At 38.2% G+C, this 18,632-nt stretch overlaps 1 protein-coding gene and 1 pseudogene across 1 annotated transcript in view; both read right to left on the minus strand.

The window, feature by feature from the left end:
- Window positions 1-12,838, minus strand: part of LOC108515929 (SRSF protein kinase 1 pseudogene) — an 18,604-nt pseudogene extending 5,766 nt beyond the window's left edge.
- LOC108515918 (coiled-coil domain-containing protein 7-like) overlaps window positions 1-18,632 on the minus strand; it is a gene marked incomplete at its 3' end in the record, with an annotated part of 98,435 nt that overhangs the window by 9,941 nt on the left and 69,862 nt on the right.

The raw sequence follows: 18,632 nt of genomic DNA on the forward strand, positions 1-18,632 counted from the left end.
AAGTATACATATGTAACAAACCTGCACGTTATGCACATGTACCCTAGAACTTAAAGTATAATAAAAAATAAATAAATAAATAAATAAATAAAACAATGAAATTAAGGCAGAAATTAGGAAGTTCTTTGAAACTAATGAGAACAAAGATACAACATACCAGAAACTCTAGGACACAACTAAGGCAGTGTTAAGAGGGAAGTTTATAACACTAAATGCCCAACATGAAAAAGTTAGAAAGATCTAAAATTAACAACCTAACCTCACAACTAGAAGAAGAAGAGAAGAGTAAACCAACCCCAAAGCAAGCAAAAAGTAAGACGTACCCAAATCAGAACTGAACTGAAGAAACTGAGATACAAAAAGACATATGAAAGATCAACAAATCCAGAAATCGGTTTTATAAAAAAATTAATAAGCTAGACCACTAGCTAGACAAATAAAGAAAAACAGAGAGCAGATCCTGATAAACACAATTAGAGATGACAAAGCAGATGTTACCACTGACACCACAGAAATACCAATAACCATCAGAAACTACTATGATTGCCTCTATGCACACAAACCAGAAAATCTATACTAGAAATGAGTACATCAAACTAGAAATGGATAAAACATTCCTGGACACATACAACCACCCAAAAATGATCCAGGAAGAAACTGAATCCCTGAGCAGACCAATAATGATTTCCAAAATTGAATTAGTAACAAGAAGCTTACCAACCAAAATAAGCCCAGGACCAGACAGATTCACAGCCAAATTCTACCAGATATATAAAGAAGCGCTGGTGCCATTTCTACTAAAATGATTCAAAAAAACTGAGAGGAGGGACTCCTCCCCAGTTCATTCTATGAGGCCAGCATCATCCTGATGCCAAAACTTGGCAGAGACACAACAAATAAAGAAAACTTCAAGCCAATATCTTGATGAACATAGATACAAAAATCTCAACAAAATACTAGCAAACTGCTTCCAGAGGCACATCAAAAACCTAATCCACCATGATCAAATAGGCTTTATCCCTGGGATGCAAAGTTGATTCAACATATGCAAATCAATAAATCTGATTCACCAAATAAACAGAACTAAAAACCAAAACCACATTATTATCTCGATAGAGGCAGAAAAGACTTTCAATAAAATTCAACATCTCTTCATGTTAAAAACCTTCAATAAACTAGGCATTGAAGGAACATACATCAAAATAATAAAAGCTATCTATGACAAAACCACAGCCAACATCATATTGAATGGGTAAAAGCTGAAAGCATTTCCCTTGAAAATCAGCACAAGACAATGATGCCCTCTCTCACCATTTCTATCCAACACAATATTGGAAGTCCTGGCAACAGTAATCAGGCAAGGGAAAGCAATAAAGGGCATCCAGACAGGAAGAGAGGAAGTGAAACTACCCGTTTGCCAGCATGATTCTATATCTAGAAAACTCCATAGCCTTGGCCCAAAATCTCCTTCAGCTGATGAATAATGTCAGCAAAGTTTCAGGGTACAAAATCAATATACAAAATTAGTGGCACTCCTATACAACAATATCCAAGCCAAGAGCCAAATCAGGAATGCAATCGCATTCTCAACTGCCACTAAAAGAATAAATTATCTAGGCATATAGCTAACTATGGAAGTGAAGGATCTCCACAATGAGAACCTTAAAACACTGCTCAAAGAAATCAGATGACACAAACAAATGGGAAAATATTTCATGCTCATGGATAATGAGAATCAATATTGTTAAAATGGTCACACTTCCCAAAGCGATTTAAAGATTCAAAGCTATTCCTATCAAACTACCAATGTCATTCTTCACAGAAATAGAAAAAACTATTCTAAAATGCATAAGGAACCAAAAAAGAGTCAGAACAGCCAAGGCAATCCTAAGCAAAAAGAATAAAGCTAGAGGCATCACACTACCCAACTTAAAACTATACTAAAGGGCTACAGTAACCAAAACAGCATGGTACTGGTGCAAAAACAGACACCTAGGCCAATGGAACAGAATAGAGAAGCCAGAAATAAGGCTGCACACCTAAAACTATCTGATCTTCAACAAACCTGACAAAAACAAGCAATGAAGAAAGGACTCCCCATTCAAAAAATGAGGGTGGAATAACTGGGCAGCCATATGCAGAAGATTGAAATTGTACCCCTACCTTACACTACATTCAAAAATCAACTCAAAATGAATTAAAGACTTAAATGAAAACCCAAAACTATAAAAACTCTGGAAGATAACCTAGGAAATACCATTCTGGACATAGGACTTGGCAAAGATTTTATGATAAAGATGCCAAAAGCCATTTCGACAAAAACAAAAACTAACAAATGAGATCTAAACTAAAGAGCTTCTGCATAACAAAAGAAACTATCAACAGAGTAAACAGGCAACCTAGAGATTGGGAGAAAATATTAGTAAACTATGCATCTGACAAAGGTATTATATCCAGAATCTATAAGGAACTTAAATTTACAAGGGAAAAATGACTCCATTAAAAAGGGGACAAAGGACATGAATGGACAATTTTCAAAAGAAGACATACATGTAGCCAACAATCATACAAAAAATGCACAACATCAGTAATCATTAGAGAAGTGCAAACCAAAACCATAATAAAATATCATCTCATACCAGTCAGAACGGCAACTATTAAAAAGTCAAAAATAACAGATGCCGGTGAGTTTGAGGAGAAAAGGGAAAATTTACACACTGCTGGTGGGAGTGTAAATTAGTTGTGGAAAGCAGTGTGGTGATTCCTCAAAGAACTTAAAAAAAAAATTACCATTTGACCCAGCAATCTCATTGTTGGGTATATACCCAAAGGAATATAAATCATTTTACCATGAAGACACATGCACATATATGGTTATTGCAGCACTATTCACAATAGCAAATACATGGAGTCAACCTAAATGCCCATCAACAGTGGGCTGGATAAAGAAAATGTGATACGTATACACCATGGAATACTACATAGCTATGAAAAATAATTAGATAATATCCTCTGCAGCAACATGGATGGAGCTGGAAGCCATTATCCAAATGGCTAGTGCCAAATACCCCATGATCTTACTTATAAGGGTGAGCTAAACAACAAGACCACATGGATTCTAAGAGAGTAACAACAGACATTGGGGCCTACTTGAGAGTGGAGAGTGGTAGGAGGAAGGGGATCAGAAAAAATACCTATCGGGTACTATGCTTATTACCCAGGTGATAAAATTATCTGTACACCAAACACCCATGACATGCGAAGTTTACCTATATAACAAACCTGCCCGTGTACCCCTAAACCTAAAATAAAAGTTAACCAAAACGTGAGGTTTGCTGGGAGGAAACAGATATATTCAAGTACTAGCAGCTTGTGAGACAGCAAGACTTAAGTCTCAAAAAGCCATCTCAAAATCTCAAGCCGCCTAGAGGATGTTTAAGGGGAAAGGTGGTATGGAAATGATGCACAGGAGAGGCATGGGGTGTAGGTCTGCTTGTTGCTTTCTGATGGCTAGCTGGAGTAACAGACCATCCACAAGCCTGGTTGGTGTCATCTCTGCAGGGGTCTGGTTATAGACTAACTGCTCCAATTTCTTCCTGGAAGGGAGAAAATTGCAACCACCCTCTCTGCTTCCTGCCTGGGTTGTTTCAAGATTAGCCTTTGGAATTCTCAAGCAAACAGGTAGTTAGATATATATATAGCAAGAAACAAAGTGAGGGAGGGGTTACTTCTAGAGTAAACTAGCAACCTGGCTATCCCAGTGAGGACTAAACTCTGACCTTTTCTCTCTCTTGCTGAAATTCCTACTTAAGGGGCCTGGGAAGACATGCCCTATAAACCATAAAATCTAAATAGACGCATTTTATTTAACCCTATATAACATGCTTACTCTCCAACCTGACTCTGGCATCACATCACATGACAGATAAAGAAAGAAATCCAAATATTTGACCCCAAAATATGTTTCTTTGCCATATTTTGAAACAGTCCTGCAAATCCATCTTTTACTGGGGAGATTTGCATCTGTAAATAACTTCTATTAATGTAATTAACGTAATTAGATCTTTCCCCTTTCCTCCCAACCTTAAAGAGATTAGCTGAGAGTCCAGCACCTCTTAAAGGTCTAAACAGGAAACATTTGCCATCTCTTGTTTCTAAGGGTAGCCACCTATGAGATTTCATATAATAAGAACCTTGGTCTCCAAGCCCCTTCTCTTTACCTAGACACTCCTTTCCATTGATTCCAGATCTTTAGATAATAATAACTTGACTCTTTCAATCAATTGCCAGTCAGAAAACCTTGAATCCATCTATGACCTGTAAGCACCCCCGACACACATCCCTCCTTCAAGTTGTCCCCCACCTTTGCTAACCAAACCAATGTATACTTCCCATGTATTGACTGATGTCTTATGTCTCCCTAAAATGTATAAAACCAAACTGAAACCCAATTGCCTTGGTCGCTCATATTTGGCTCAGGGTAAACTTCTTTAAATATTTTTAAAATTAGATTAGCTTAATAATAAGTACCTATTAAGGCATTAGGTGGTTATTTCTTGTTTTAAACCACAACTCCCAGTGGATACCAAATTCACTATAGTGGCACTCTTCTCATAAGTTAAATACAAAGCACTGAGATTTTCACCAGCAACAACCCAGAACATAAATATAAAGATGGGACATATTTTCCTACCATCTGCCCGGAGTTTTTCCACTTCTCTGGGTCCCCAAAGAAGTGAAAAAACTCCGGGCAGATGGTAGGAAAATTGAATTTCCACATCCATGATGCCCCTCCCCACATTCTGTCCTGCCACAAACATGCAGAAGAAAATCTTCCCCCAACTCCAAATTTCTACACTGCAAGAAGTGAGAATGAGGGGGTCAACCAGCTTTCCCACAATGCTGGGTTCCTTTACAGGAGACTTGTACTTGCTTTAACTCTCAGGAAGCATTGTGACTGCCTAAAGTGAGAAATATTACCAACGACAGACAGAGACAAAGAAGAAAAGTAAAACTACCATCCCCAGCCCTGGAAACTCTGTAACTTGACCAAAGGAGATGCCAAATCAGAGTGGCTATTCAGCAGGACCACGATGTAGAAGGAACATTCATTCCCAAATCCTTTGGCCCAAATCCCTGGCCAGCCTTCCCACACTGCTGGGATAAACCGTTTGAGACCTCCCCAATTCCAGACAAGCAGCACTCTCATCATTTATTAGAGCTGAGGTCAACCAGGGCTTAAGGAGCCACCGAGAGGCCCCCCAAAAAAGCAGCAAACCAGTGATAAATACTTGCAATATATATCTATTTTTTTAAAAAAGCCAGAAAGAGAAAATGGGAATAAATAAGTAATTCTTCAAAGCAAAGGCATAGGCATATACCCACAAGAAACAACAGCAAACAAGGAACCATAACCTCCCCAAAAGAACAAACCAAAAACACCATGACTGACCATAGCAAGATGTTAATTCATGAGTTCTCAGAACAAGAATTCAAAATAACAGTTTTAAGGAAACTCAATGATCTCCAAGGTAGCACAAAAAAGAAATTCAGAAATTTACCAGATAAAGGTAACAACAAGATTAAAATAAGTTTTTAAAACTCAAACAAATATTGGAGCTGAGAAATACATTTGCTGAACTGAAGAACTCATTAGAGGCTCACAACAGCAGAATGGACCAAGTAGAGGAAAAAAATTCAGTGAAATCTAAGATTGGCTATTTGAAAATACACAGTCAGAGGAGAAAAAAGAAGAAAGAATGAAAAGGAATAAAAATTACCTTCAAGATACAGAAAATTACTTTAAAGAACCAAATCTAAAAATTATTGATGTTCAAGAGAGAGCTGAGGAAAAGAAAGGGGTAGAAAGCTTATTCAAAGAAATAATAACAGAAAACTTTCCAAAACTTCTGAAAGATGTCAATATCCAGGTAAAAGAAATTCTGAGAACACCAAACAGATTCAACCCAAGGAAGACTACATAAGACATATAATAATGAAGCTCTCAAAGGTCAAGAACAAAGAGAGAATCCTAAAAGAAGCAAGAGAAAAGAAGCAAATAACATATTAAAAAACTCCAATTTGTCCAGCAACAAACTTTTTAATGAAAACAATACAGATCAGAAGGCAGTAGAATGAGATTTTCAAAGTGCTGAAAGAAAACAACTTCCATTCAAGAATACTGTATCCATCAAAATTATCCTCCAAATATGAAGGAGATAGAAAGTCTTCCCCAGAAAAAATAAAGCTGAGAGAATTCACAACTACCAGACCCATCTTATTTTAAAAAATGCCAAAGGGATTTCTTCAATCTGAAAAAATAAAATAAAATAAAATAAAATAAAATAAAATAAAACAAAACACTAATATGCAAAATAAAAATAAAATTTTTCCAGGTATAAAACCCATGGTAAAATTAGGCACATTAAGAAACCCAAAATACTCTATATTGCAACTGTGGTGTGCAATTTGATCATAACTCTATTATCAAGTCCAAAGACAAATCTATCAAAAATAAAAATATTATGGCAAACTGTTAAGAGATTGGTAATATAAAATATGTAAATTGAGACAACTTAGTCAAAATGTGGGGGAGAAATTAAAGTATAGAATTTTGTGTGTGTGTGTGTGTGTGTGTGTGTGTGTGTTTCCTTTGTTTCTATTCTTTTATTTGGGATTAAAGATAAATTATCATCTCTTTAAAACAATTTGTTTTATCTATACAATGTCCTTTGTAAGCCTCATGGTAACCACATCACAAAAACATGTAATAGATTCATTAAAAGTCAAAAGCAATAAATCAGAACATATTATCATAAAAAAGTACTTAACTACAAAGGAAAACAGTAATAAAGAAAGAAAAGAAGGACTCAAAACAATCAGAAAACAGGCATCGAAATGCTCATAGTAAGATCTTATTTATCAACAATAACACTGAATGTAAATGGTCTCAATTCTTCAATTAAAAGCCATAGAGTGGCTGAATGAATAAAGAAACAAGACTCAATGATATGCTGCTCTCAAGAAACCCACCCACTTTACCTCTAAAGACACACACAGCCTGAAAGTGAATGGAGTAGAAAAATATATTCCATGTAACTGAAAGCCAAAAAAGAGCAGGAGTAACTATACTTAGATAAAATAGACTATAAATCTAAGATTGCAAAAAAAGACAAAGAAAGTCACTATATAATAATAGAGGTCAATTCAGCAAGAGGATGTAGCAATTATAAATACCTGTGCATCCAATAACAGAACTCCCAAATTATATAAAGCAAACATTAACTATAGATCTCTAGGGAGAGATAAACTGTAATACAGTAACAGTAAGGGACTTTAAATGACACACAAAATTTAATAGGCCTATCTGGCATTTATAGAACATTTCACCCAACTGCTGCAGAATACACATTGTTTTCATCAATATATGGAGCATTCTTCAGAATAGACCATATCTTAGGCTACCAAACAAATCTGAACAAATGCAAAACATAGAAATCATATCAAGTATAATTTGTAACTTAAATAGAATAAAACCATAAATCAATTAACAAAAGGAAAACCTCAAAAAATACACAAACACATAGATGTTACCATGTTCCTAAACAACCAATGGGTCAATAAAGAAATTAAGAATGACACTTAAAAATTTCTTCAAACAAATTAAAATGGGAATACAACATACCAAAGTTTATGGAATATGGCAAAAGCATTAAGAAGACAATTTATAGCAATAAATGCTGATGTTAAGGAAAAAAGTAGAAAGACTTCAAATAACCTAATGATGAATCTCAAGGAACTACAAAAGGAAAAAGAAATCAAACCCAAAATAAGTAGAAGAAATAATGAAGATTAAAGCAGAAATACATGATATTGAGACTAAGAAATGTGCAGAAAATCAACAAAGAAAAAGTTGATGTTTTGAAAAGATAAACAACATTGATAAGCCTTAGGACTAAGAAAAAAAGAGAAAAACCCAAATAAATTCAGAAGCTAAAAAGGAGAAATAACAACTGAGACCTCAGAATACAAAGAATCACTAGAGACTACTATGAACAACAATAGTCAACAAATTGGAATACCTACAAGAAATAGATAAATTCCTGGACACACTCAACCTACCAAGATTGAACCATGGAGAAACAGAAAACATCAACAAACCAGTAATAAGTAACAAGATCAAGGTGTAATAGAAAATCTCCCAACAAAGTTAAACCCAGGACTTGATGGTTTCACTGCTGAATTTTACTAAACATTTAAAGAAGATCTAATACCAATCCTACTCAAATTTTTCAAAAGTAGAAGAGAAGGGAATGCTTCCAAATGCATTCTACAAGGCCAGCATTACCTTGAAATCAAAACCAGACAGAGACACAGCAAAAAAAGAAAACTACACGCCAATATGACTGAGGAACATAGATGTAAAAATCTGCAACAAAATACAAATCAAACTCAACAACACATTTAAAGATCATTTATGGCTAGGTGCAGTGGCTCACATCTATAATCTCAACATTTTGGGAGGCTGAGGTAGGAGGATTACTTCCACCCAGGAGTTCAAGACAAGCCTGGGCAACAAAAAGAACATTAGCCAGGTGTGGTGGCACATATCTGAAGTTCCAGCTACTAGGGAGGCTGTGGGGGAAGGATTGCTTGAGCCCAGGAGGCCAAAGCTGCAGTGAGTCAAGACTACACCACTGCACTCCAGCTTGGGTGACTGAGTGAGACTTTGTCTCAAAAAAAAAAAGAATCAATCACCATGATCAAGTAAGAGCCATCATCCCAGGAACATAAAGATGGTTCAAGGTCTACAAATCAATAAACATGATAGATTAAGAGAATCAAGAACAAAAGCCATGATTATTTCAATAGCTGCTGAAAAAGCATTTGATAAACTTCAACATCCTTTATGATAAAAACCCTCATCAAAATAGGTATAAATGGAACATACTTCAAAATTATAAAGGTCATCTATAACAAACCCACAGCTAACATTATACTGAATGGGGAAAAATTGAAAGTCTTTCCTCCAAGGACTGGAACAAGACAAGGATGTCAACTTTCACCACTTTTATTAAACATAACACTGGAAGTCCTGGCCAGAAAAATTAGGTAATTTTCTGGTAGAAATAAAGGGAATCCAAATGGTAAAGGAAGAAGTCAAATTATCCTTGTTCACAGATAACATAACCTTATACCTAGAAAAACCTAGAATCAACCCCCAAGAAAACTGTTAGAACTGATGAACAAATTCAATAAAATTGCAGGATACAAAATCAATATGCAAAAATCAGAATCAATTATATACCATTTCACTGAACTGAAAAAGAAATCAAAAAAAAATTCCATTTAAAGCATAAACAGTGTTATGTTTAATAAAAGTGTTGTCCCACCTTTACACTGCTGGTGGGAATGTAAACTAGTACAACTGCTATGGAAAACAGTGTGGAGATATTGGGAGAACCCACTCCCGGTGTTTAACATGGGTTCTTTTCTATTTCCTAAGTGTCTTCAGATGGGTTGAGAAATAATGGGAAAGAGCACGAGAGAGAGAAATTTAAAGCTGGGTGTTCAGGGCAGACATCACATGTCGGCAGGATCCATGATGTTCCCTGGGCCATAAAACCAGCAAGTTTTTATTAGCAATTTTCAAAAAGGGAGGGGGAGTACATGAATAGGGTGTGGGTCACAGAGATACGTACTTCACAAGGTAATAAAGTATCACAAAGCAAATGGAGGCAGGGCGAGATCACAGGACCACCGGAGGAGGAGAAATTAAAATTGCTAATGAAGTTTCTGGCACGCGTTGTCATTGATAACATCTTATCAGGAAACAGGGTTTGAGAGCAGACAACCTGTCTGACCACAATTTATTAGGCAGGAATTTTTCTCCACCTAATACGCCTGGGAGCGCTATAGGAGACCAGGGCTTATTTCATCCCTTTGGCTTCGACCATAAAAGACGGGATGACTTAAAAGGGGCCATCTATAAGCCTACCTTCAGGGCGCATTCTCTTTCTCAGGGATGTTCCTTGCTGAGAAAAGGAATTCAGCAATATTTCTCCTATTTGCTTATGAAAGTGAAGAAACATAGCTCTGTTCCGTCCGGCTCACCGGTGGCCAGTTCAAAGTTACCTCTCTTGTTCCCTGAACATCACTGTTATCCTCTTCTTTTTTAAGATGCCTAGATTTCATATTGTTCAAACACACATGCTCTACAAACAATTTATGCATTTGGTACAATCACAGGGTCCTGAGGCAACATTCATCCTCCTCAGTTTACAAAGAAGATGACAGGATTAAGAGATTAAAGTAAAGACAAGCATAGGAAAACACAAGGATATTCATTGGGGAAGTGATAAGTGTCCAGGAAATCTTCACAATTTATGTTCAGAGATTACAGTAAAGACAGATGTAAGAAATTATAAAAGTATTAATTTGGGGAACTAATAAATGTCCATGAAATCTTCACAATTTATGTTNAAGAGAAGAAATATAGCTCTGTTCCGTCCGGCTCACCAGTGGCCAGTTCAAAGTTACCTCTCTTGTTCCCTGAACATCACTGTTATCCTCTTCTTTTTTAAGATGCCTAGATTTCATATTGTTCAAACACACATGCTCTACAAACAATTTATGCATTTGGTACAATCACAGGTTCCTGAGGCAACATTCATCCTCCTCAGTTTACAAAGAAGATGACAGGATTAAGAGATTAAAGTAAAGACAAGCATAGGAAAACACAAGGATATTCATTGGGGAAGTGATAAGTGTCCATGAAATCTTCACAATTTATGTTCAGAGATTACAGTAAAGACAGATGTAAGAAATTATAAAAGTATTAATTTGGGGAACTAATAAATGTCCATGAAATCTTCACAATTTATGTTCTTCTGCCACGGCTTCAGTTGGTCCCTCCATTTGGGGTCCCTGACTTCCCGCAGCATGGAGATTCCTTTAAAAATTACAAGTACGTCAGCAGCAGTGGTTCATGCCTGTAGTCCCAGCACTTTGGGAGGCCAAGGCAGGCAGATCATGAGATCAGGAGTTCAAGACCAGCCTGGCCAACATGTGAAACCCCATCTCTACTAAAAATACAAAAATTAGCTGGGCATGGTGGTGGGTGCCTGTAATCCCAGCTACTTGGGAGGCCGAGGCAGGAGAATCATTTGAACCCAGAAGGCAGAGGTTACAGTGAGCTGAGACCGTACCATTACACTCCAGCCGGAGTGACAGGGCAAGACTCCATATCAAAAAAAAAAAAAAAAAAAACCTACAAATAGACAGTAGATCTACCATTTGATCCAGCAATCCCATGACTAAGTATCTACCCAGAGGAAAAGAAGTCATTATACAAAAAAGATATTTGCATTTGCATGTTTGTAGCAGCACAATTTGCAACTGCAAAATATGGAACAAGCCCAAATGCCCATCAATCGATGAGTGGATAAAGAAAAAATATATATATAAATGTATATATATATATACACACACACACACACACCATAGAATACTACTCAGCCATAAAAAGGAATGAAATAATGTCATTCACAGCAACCTGGATGGATTTGGAGACCGTTGTTCTAAGTGAAGTAACTCAGGAATCGAAAACCAAACACCGTATGCTCTCACTCATAAGTGGGACCTAAGCTATGAGGATGCAAAGGCATAAGAATAATGCAATGGATGTTGGGGACTCAGGGGAAAGGATGCGAGGGGGGTGAGGGATAAAGAACTACATATTGGGTACAGAGTACACTGCTTGGGTGATGGGTACACCAAAATATCAGAAATCACCACTAAAGAACTTATTCATGTAACCAAACACCTGTTCCCCAAAAACCTATTACAATTAAAAAAAAAAAAAGAAATGTGCTACATACACAAAAATGGAATATTATTCAGCCACTCAGTCATAGAAAGGATGGAATCCTGTCATTTGCAGCAACATGGATGAAACTGGAGGTCATTATATTAAGTGAAACAAGCCAGACAAAGAAAGACAAATACCCCATATTCTAATTTATAAGTGGAAGCTAAACAATGTGTACACATGGACTTAGAGTGAGGAATGACAGAAATCAGAGACTTGGAAGGGTCAGTGGGTGGGCAGGGAGGTAGATGGTGAGACATTATTTAATGGGTATGTTAACATACGTTATTTGAGTGATGGAGACCTTAAAAGCCCTGACTTCACCACTATTCAGTCTATGCATACAACAATATTCCACTTGTACCCCATAAATTTATATAAATAAAAAAATTAAAATAAAATAAAATTAGAAATCTTGTGTTTGACATATTCCACAACCATTATTCTCTCCCCACCATCCTATTTCACCAATTGTCATGTTAAATTTCCTTCTCTGAAAACAGACGACTACTCAGATTTCTTGGTCACTATCCTTGCGTGGATATAACAATTACTTCCACAGTTCTCCTTCACACATCTACATCATGATCAGAAATTCTTTAAGTAATTTATAACAAGAGAAGGTAAACTCATTCATTGACTACATTTCACATTTATATAGTATTAGAAATGTGGTACAGCGGACTTTAATATCTTTTAGAATACTGAAAGCTTAATTGAAGAGCGAAGCAGGAATGACGTGCAAGGCTGAGACAAGAATGGTGGTGGCAAGATGGCAAAATAGAAGTCTACGCTGTTTGTCCCCTCTGTTAGAACACCAAATTTTAACAACTATCTACACACAGGAAAGCACCACCACAAGAACCAAAAATCAGGTGAGCAATCACAGTACCTTGTTTTAACGTCAGATTGCCAAAAGAGGCATTGAGGAGGGCAGAAGAGACAGTATTAAATGCTGATGCTATTCATCCCCTATCACAGTGCAGCAGCCATGTGGGGTGGAGAGAGAATCTGTGCACTTTGGGGAGGTAGAGCACAACAGTGGGGGGACTTAACAATGAACCCAGAGCTGCCCTGTCACAGTAGAGAATAAAGCCATGCTGGGCTCAGCCAGCACCCACACATGGAGGGAGCATTTGGACCAGCTCTTGCCAGAGGGAAACTGACCATCCTAGTGGCCGAACTTGAGTTTCTTGGGAATCCTCAACACCATGGGCTGAAGGGCTCTGGGGTCCCAGGTGAACTTGAAAGGCAGTCTAGAACACAAGGACTCCAATTTATAGACTATTTGTAGGGTTAGGTTGGGCTTAAAGCCAGTGAACTTGGGTGGCATGTGACCTACAAAGATACCACCTGGTATGGCAAAGGGAATGCTTGTGCCAACCCCCCCTGCCAACCCCAGGAAATGCAGCTTAGCAATGAAAGTGACTCCCTTCTGCTTAAAGAGAAGAAAGCAAAGGGTAAAGAGGACTTTGTCTTGCATCTTGGATACCAGCTCGGGTACAGTAGGATAGGGCACCAAGGAGAGTCATGAGGCCAACTATTCCAGGCCCTCGCTCCTGGACATTTCTAATCACACCCTGGGTCAAAAGGGAGCACTCTGCCTTGAAGTAAAGGACCCAGTACTAGAAGGACTCATCACCTGCTGACTAAAGAGCCCTGGACCTTGAATACCCACCAGTGGTATGCATGGAGTACACTGTGGGCCTGGGCTCCGAGACATGGGGGCTTCAAGGGTGACTCAGTACATTTCAAGCTATGGAAGCTATGATGAAAGACTCCTTCTGCTTGAGAAAATAAGGGGGAAACATAAAGGTGACTTTGTCCTGCATCCTAGGTATCAGCTCAGCCACAGTGGGGTAGAGCAACGAGCAGGCTCTTGGGGTCCCTGAGCCCAGGCTGAGACTTTTGGACCTGACCTGGGTCAGAGGGGAACCCACTGCCCCGAAGGGTGAGTCCCAGGCCTGCAAGCATTCACCACAAGCTGAAGGAAGAGCCCATGAGCTTTAAGTCAGCATCAATGGTGTGTACAGGCAGAAGCCCTCATGACCCAGTTGTGGTGGTGGCCACAGGGAGAGGCTCCTCTGCCTATGCAAAGGCAAAGGAAGAGTGGGAAGAACTGTGTATCATGAGTTGAGCTCCAGCTTAGCCATAGCAGAAAACATCAGGTAAAATGCTAAGGTTTTTTACTCTCATCCCTGCCTCCCAGATAGCATCTCTGAACACACTTGGGGCTTGGGGGAACACACCACCCTGAAGGAAAGGGCCTTGGGAAAGGCCCAGTGCTGTGCTGGCTTCAAGTCTGACCAGGTGCAGTCCCAGTGGTAGTGACCACAGGGGTGCTTGAACAACACACCCCCAGTTCCAGATGGCTCAGCAGAGAGAGAGAGAAAGAGACTCTGTTCCTTTGAGAGAAAGTAAGGGAAAAGAAGAAAAGTCCCTGCCTGGTAATCCAGAGAATTCTGGATCTTATCCAAGACCATCAAGGTGATACCTCTAAGAGTCTACAAAAAACACAGCATTATTGGGCTTGGGGCCCCAGTGCCTTCAAATACGTAAAAAGTCTTCACAAGAAGGACGGCACAAACAAGTTCAGACTGTGAAGACTATAATAAATACCTAACTCTTCAAAATCTAGACCCTTATAAACATTTACAGGCTTCAACACCAACCAAGAAAACAACCTCACCAAATGAACCAAATAAGGCACCAAGAACCAATCCTGGAGAAACAGAGATATATGACTTTTCAGAAAGAGAATTCAAATAACTGTTTTCAGAAAACTCAAATACAAGATAATACAGAGAAGGAATTCTGAATTCTATCAGATAAATTTAACAAAGAGATTAAAATATTTAAAAAGAATCAAGCAGAAATTCCGGAGTTGAAAAATGCAACTGACATGCTGAAGAATGCATCAGACTCCCTTAATAGCAGAATTGATCAAGCAAGAGAAACAATTAGTGAGCTTAAAGACAGGCTATTTGTTTTTTCTTTTCTTTTCTTTTCTTTTTTTTATTATGCTTTAAGTTCTAGGGTACATGTGCACAACGTGCAGGTTTGTTACATATGTATACATGTGCCATGTTGACTTGCTGCACCCATTAACTCGTCATTTACATTAGGTATTTCTCTAATGTTATCCCTCCCCCATCCCCCTATTTGAAAATACACAGACAGAGGAGACAAAAGAAAAACATACACACACACACACACACACACACATACACACAATGAAGCACACATACAAGATCTAGAAAACAGTCCAATGGGGGCATTTTAAGAGTTATTGGCCTTGAACAGAAGCAAGAGATGGGTTAGAGAATTTATTCAAAGGGATACTATCAAACAACTTCCCAAACCTAGAGAAATATATCAACATTACAGGACAAGGTTATAGACTAGCAAGAAAATATAACCCAAAGAAGACTACCTCAAGGTACTTAACAATCAGATTCCCAAAGATCAAGGATAAGGAAAGGATCCTAAAAGCAGCAAGAGAAAAGAAACAAATAACATACAACAGCCTCAAATGTGTCTGGCAGCAGACTTTTCAGTGGAAAACTTACAGGCCAGGAGAAAGTGGCATGCCATATTTAATAAGCTAAAGGAAAAAACCTTTTACTCTAGAATAGTGTATCTGGCGAAAATATTCTTTAAGCATTGAGGAGAAATAAAAGACCTTCCCATATAAACAAAAGTTGAGGGATTTCATCAACACCAGACCTGTCCCATAAGAGTTGCTAAAGGGAATTCTTTTATCTGAAAGGAAAGGATGTTAGCAAGCAATGAGAAATCATCTGAAGGTACAAAACTCACTGGTAATAGTAAGCACACAGGAAAACACAGAATGGTGTAACACCGTCACTGTGGTGTGTAAACAGCTATTGACTTAAACACTCAATGATAAAGCAAAATAAAACTACACCAGCTTTTCCAAGACATAGTACAAAAGAAAAAATCAATGAATGAGTGGATGAAATTAAAGTGTAGAGTTTTTATGAGTTTTCTTTCCGTGTGTATGTCTGTCCATGCAATCAGTGTTAAGTAGTCATCAGTTTAAAATCATGGGTTATAAGACAGTACTTGCAAGCCTCATGGTAACCTCAAATCAAAAAACATGCAAGGAATACACAAAAAATAAAAAACAAGAAATTCAAACCACTAGACAAAGTCACCTTCACTAAAAAAAAGAAAGAAAGAAGAAAAATAAGACTGTAAAACAACCAGAAAACAAATAACAAAATGGCAGGAGCAAGTCCCTACTTATCAATAATAACACTGAATGTAAATGGACTAAACTTTCTAATCAAAAGATATGTGATGGCTGAATGGATTAAAAAAAACAAGAACCAATAATCTGTTGCCTACAAGAAACACACTTTACCTATAAAGAGACACATAGATGGAAAATATAGTAATAGAAAAAAATACTCCATGCCAGTGGAAACCAAAAAAAAGCAGAAGTAACTATACTTATACCAGACAAAATAGATTTCGACACAGAAACTGTAAGAAGAGACAAAAAAAGGTCATTATATAATGATAAAGAGGTCAATTCAGCAAGAGGATATAATGATTGTAAATATATATGCAGCCAACACTAGAACACCCAGATATATAAAGCAAATATTATTAGCACTAATGAGAAAGATAGATATCAATACAATAATAGCTGGAGACTTAAACACTCTATTTTTTTTTCTTTTTTTTTTTTTTTGGAGATGGAGTCCCACTCTGTCACCCAGGCTGGAGTGCAGTAGCGTGATCTCGACTCACTGCAACCTCTGCCTCCCAGGTTCAAGCAATTCTCCTGCGTTAGCCTCCCAAGTAGCTGGAACTACAGGCAACTGCCACCATGCCTGGCTAATTTTTTTGTATTTTTTAGTAGAGACAGGGTTTCACCATGTTATCCAGGCTGGTTTTGAACTCCTGAGCTCAGGCAATCCGCCCCCCTCAATCTCCCAAAGTGCTAGGATTACAGGCATGAGCCACCATGCCCGGCCAAACACCCTACTTTTAGCATTGGAAAGATCTCTGGGACAGAAAATCAACAAAGAAACATCAAACTTAATCTGTACTATAGAATAAATGGAACTAATAGATATTTATAGAACATTTCATCCAACGGTTGCAGAATACACATTTTTCTCTGCAGTGCATGAATCATTTTCAACGATATACCATACGTTAGGTCACAAAACAAGTCTTAAAACATTCAAATAAAACTGAAATAATTCCAAGTGCCTTCCCTGACAATGAAATAAAACTACAAATCAATAACAAAAGGGATTTTGGAAACTATACAAACACATGGAAATCAAACAATATGCTCCTGAATGACCAGTGAGTCAATGAAGAAATTAAGAAGGGAACTGAAAAAAATCATGAAAGAAATAATAATGAAAACACAATATACCAAAACCTATGGGATACAGCAAAAACAGTACTAAGAGGAAACTTTATAGCTACAAGTGCCTACATCAAATAGGAAGAAAAATTTCACATAAATAACCTGATGAAGCAACATAAAAAACTAGAAAAGTAACAGCAAACCAAACCCAAAATTAGTAGAAGAAATAATAAAGATGAGAGGAAAAATAAATGAATTTGAGATTAAGAAAACAATACAAAGATCAATGTAACAAAAAGTTGGTGTTTTGAAAAGATAAATAAAATTGACAAACCTTTAGCCAGACTAAGAAAACAAGAGAAAGACTGAAATAAATAAAAATCAGATACAAAAAAGGAGATATTACAACTGATACCACAGAAATTCAAAGAATCATTAGTGGCTAAGACGAGCAACTATATGTCAATGAATTGAAAAATCTGTAAGAAATAAATTTCTAGATGCATACAATCTACTAAAATTGAAACATGAAAAAATCCAAAACCTGAACTGACCAACAAAAAGTAACGAGATCAGAGCCATAATAAAAAGTCTCCCAGTAAGGAAACCCCAGGACCCACTGGCTTCACTGCTGAATTCTACCAAACATTAAAAGAAATAATACCAAGAGGGGTGTGCCCAAGATGGCTGAATAGGAAGAGCTCCAGCCTCCAGCTCCCAGCATCAGCGACACAGAAGATGGGCAATTTCTGCATTTTCAACTGAGGTACCGGGTTCATCTCACTGGGGCATGTCGGACAGTTGTTGCTGGTCTGCGGGTGCAGCCCTGCCAGCGAGACCTGAAGCAGGGCAAGGCATCGCCTCACCTGGGAGGCGCAAGGGGGAAGGGAATCCCTTTTCCTAGCCAAAGGAAATTGAGACACACAACACCTGGAAAAGCGGGTAACTCCCACCCTAATACTGTGCTTTACCAAGGGTCTTAGCAAATGGCACACCAGGAGATTATATCCCACACCTGGCCCAGAGGGTCCCACTCCCACGGAGCCTTCCTCATTGCTAGCACAGCAGTCTGAGATCTAACTGCAAGGTGGCAGCAAGACTGGGGGAGGGGTGCCTGCCATTGCTGAGGCTTAAGTAGGTAAACAAAGCCACCTGGAAGCTCGAATTGGGTGGAGCCCACCACAGCTCAAGGAGGCCTGCCTGCCTCTGTAGACTCCTCCTCTGGGGACAGGGCATAGCTAAACAAAAAGCAGCAGAAACCTCGGCAGAGGTAAATGTCCCTGTCTGACAGCTTTGAAGAGAGCAGTGGATCTCCCAGCACGGAGGTTGAGATCTGAGAACGGACAGACTGCCTGCTCAAGTGGGTCCCTGACCCCTGAGTAGCGTAACTGGGAGACATCTCCCACTAGG

The sequence above is a fragment of the Rhinopithecus bieti genome, unplaced genomic scaffold (genome assembly GCF_001698545.2).
Source record: "Rhinopithecus bieti isolate Rb0 unplaced genomic scaffold, ASM169854v2 scaffold_35595, whole genome shotgun sequence".
Taxonomy (NCBI): domain Eukaryota; kingdom Metazoa; phylum Chordata; class Mammalia; order Primates; family Cercopithecidae; genus Rhinopithecus; species Rhinopithecus bieti.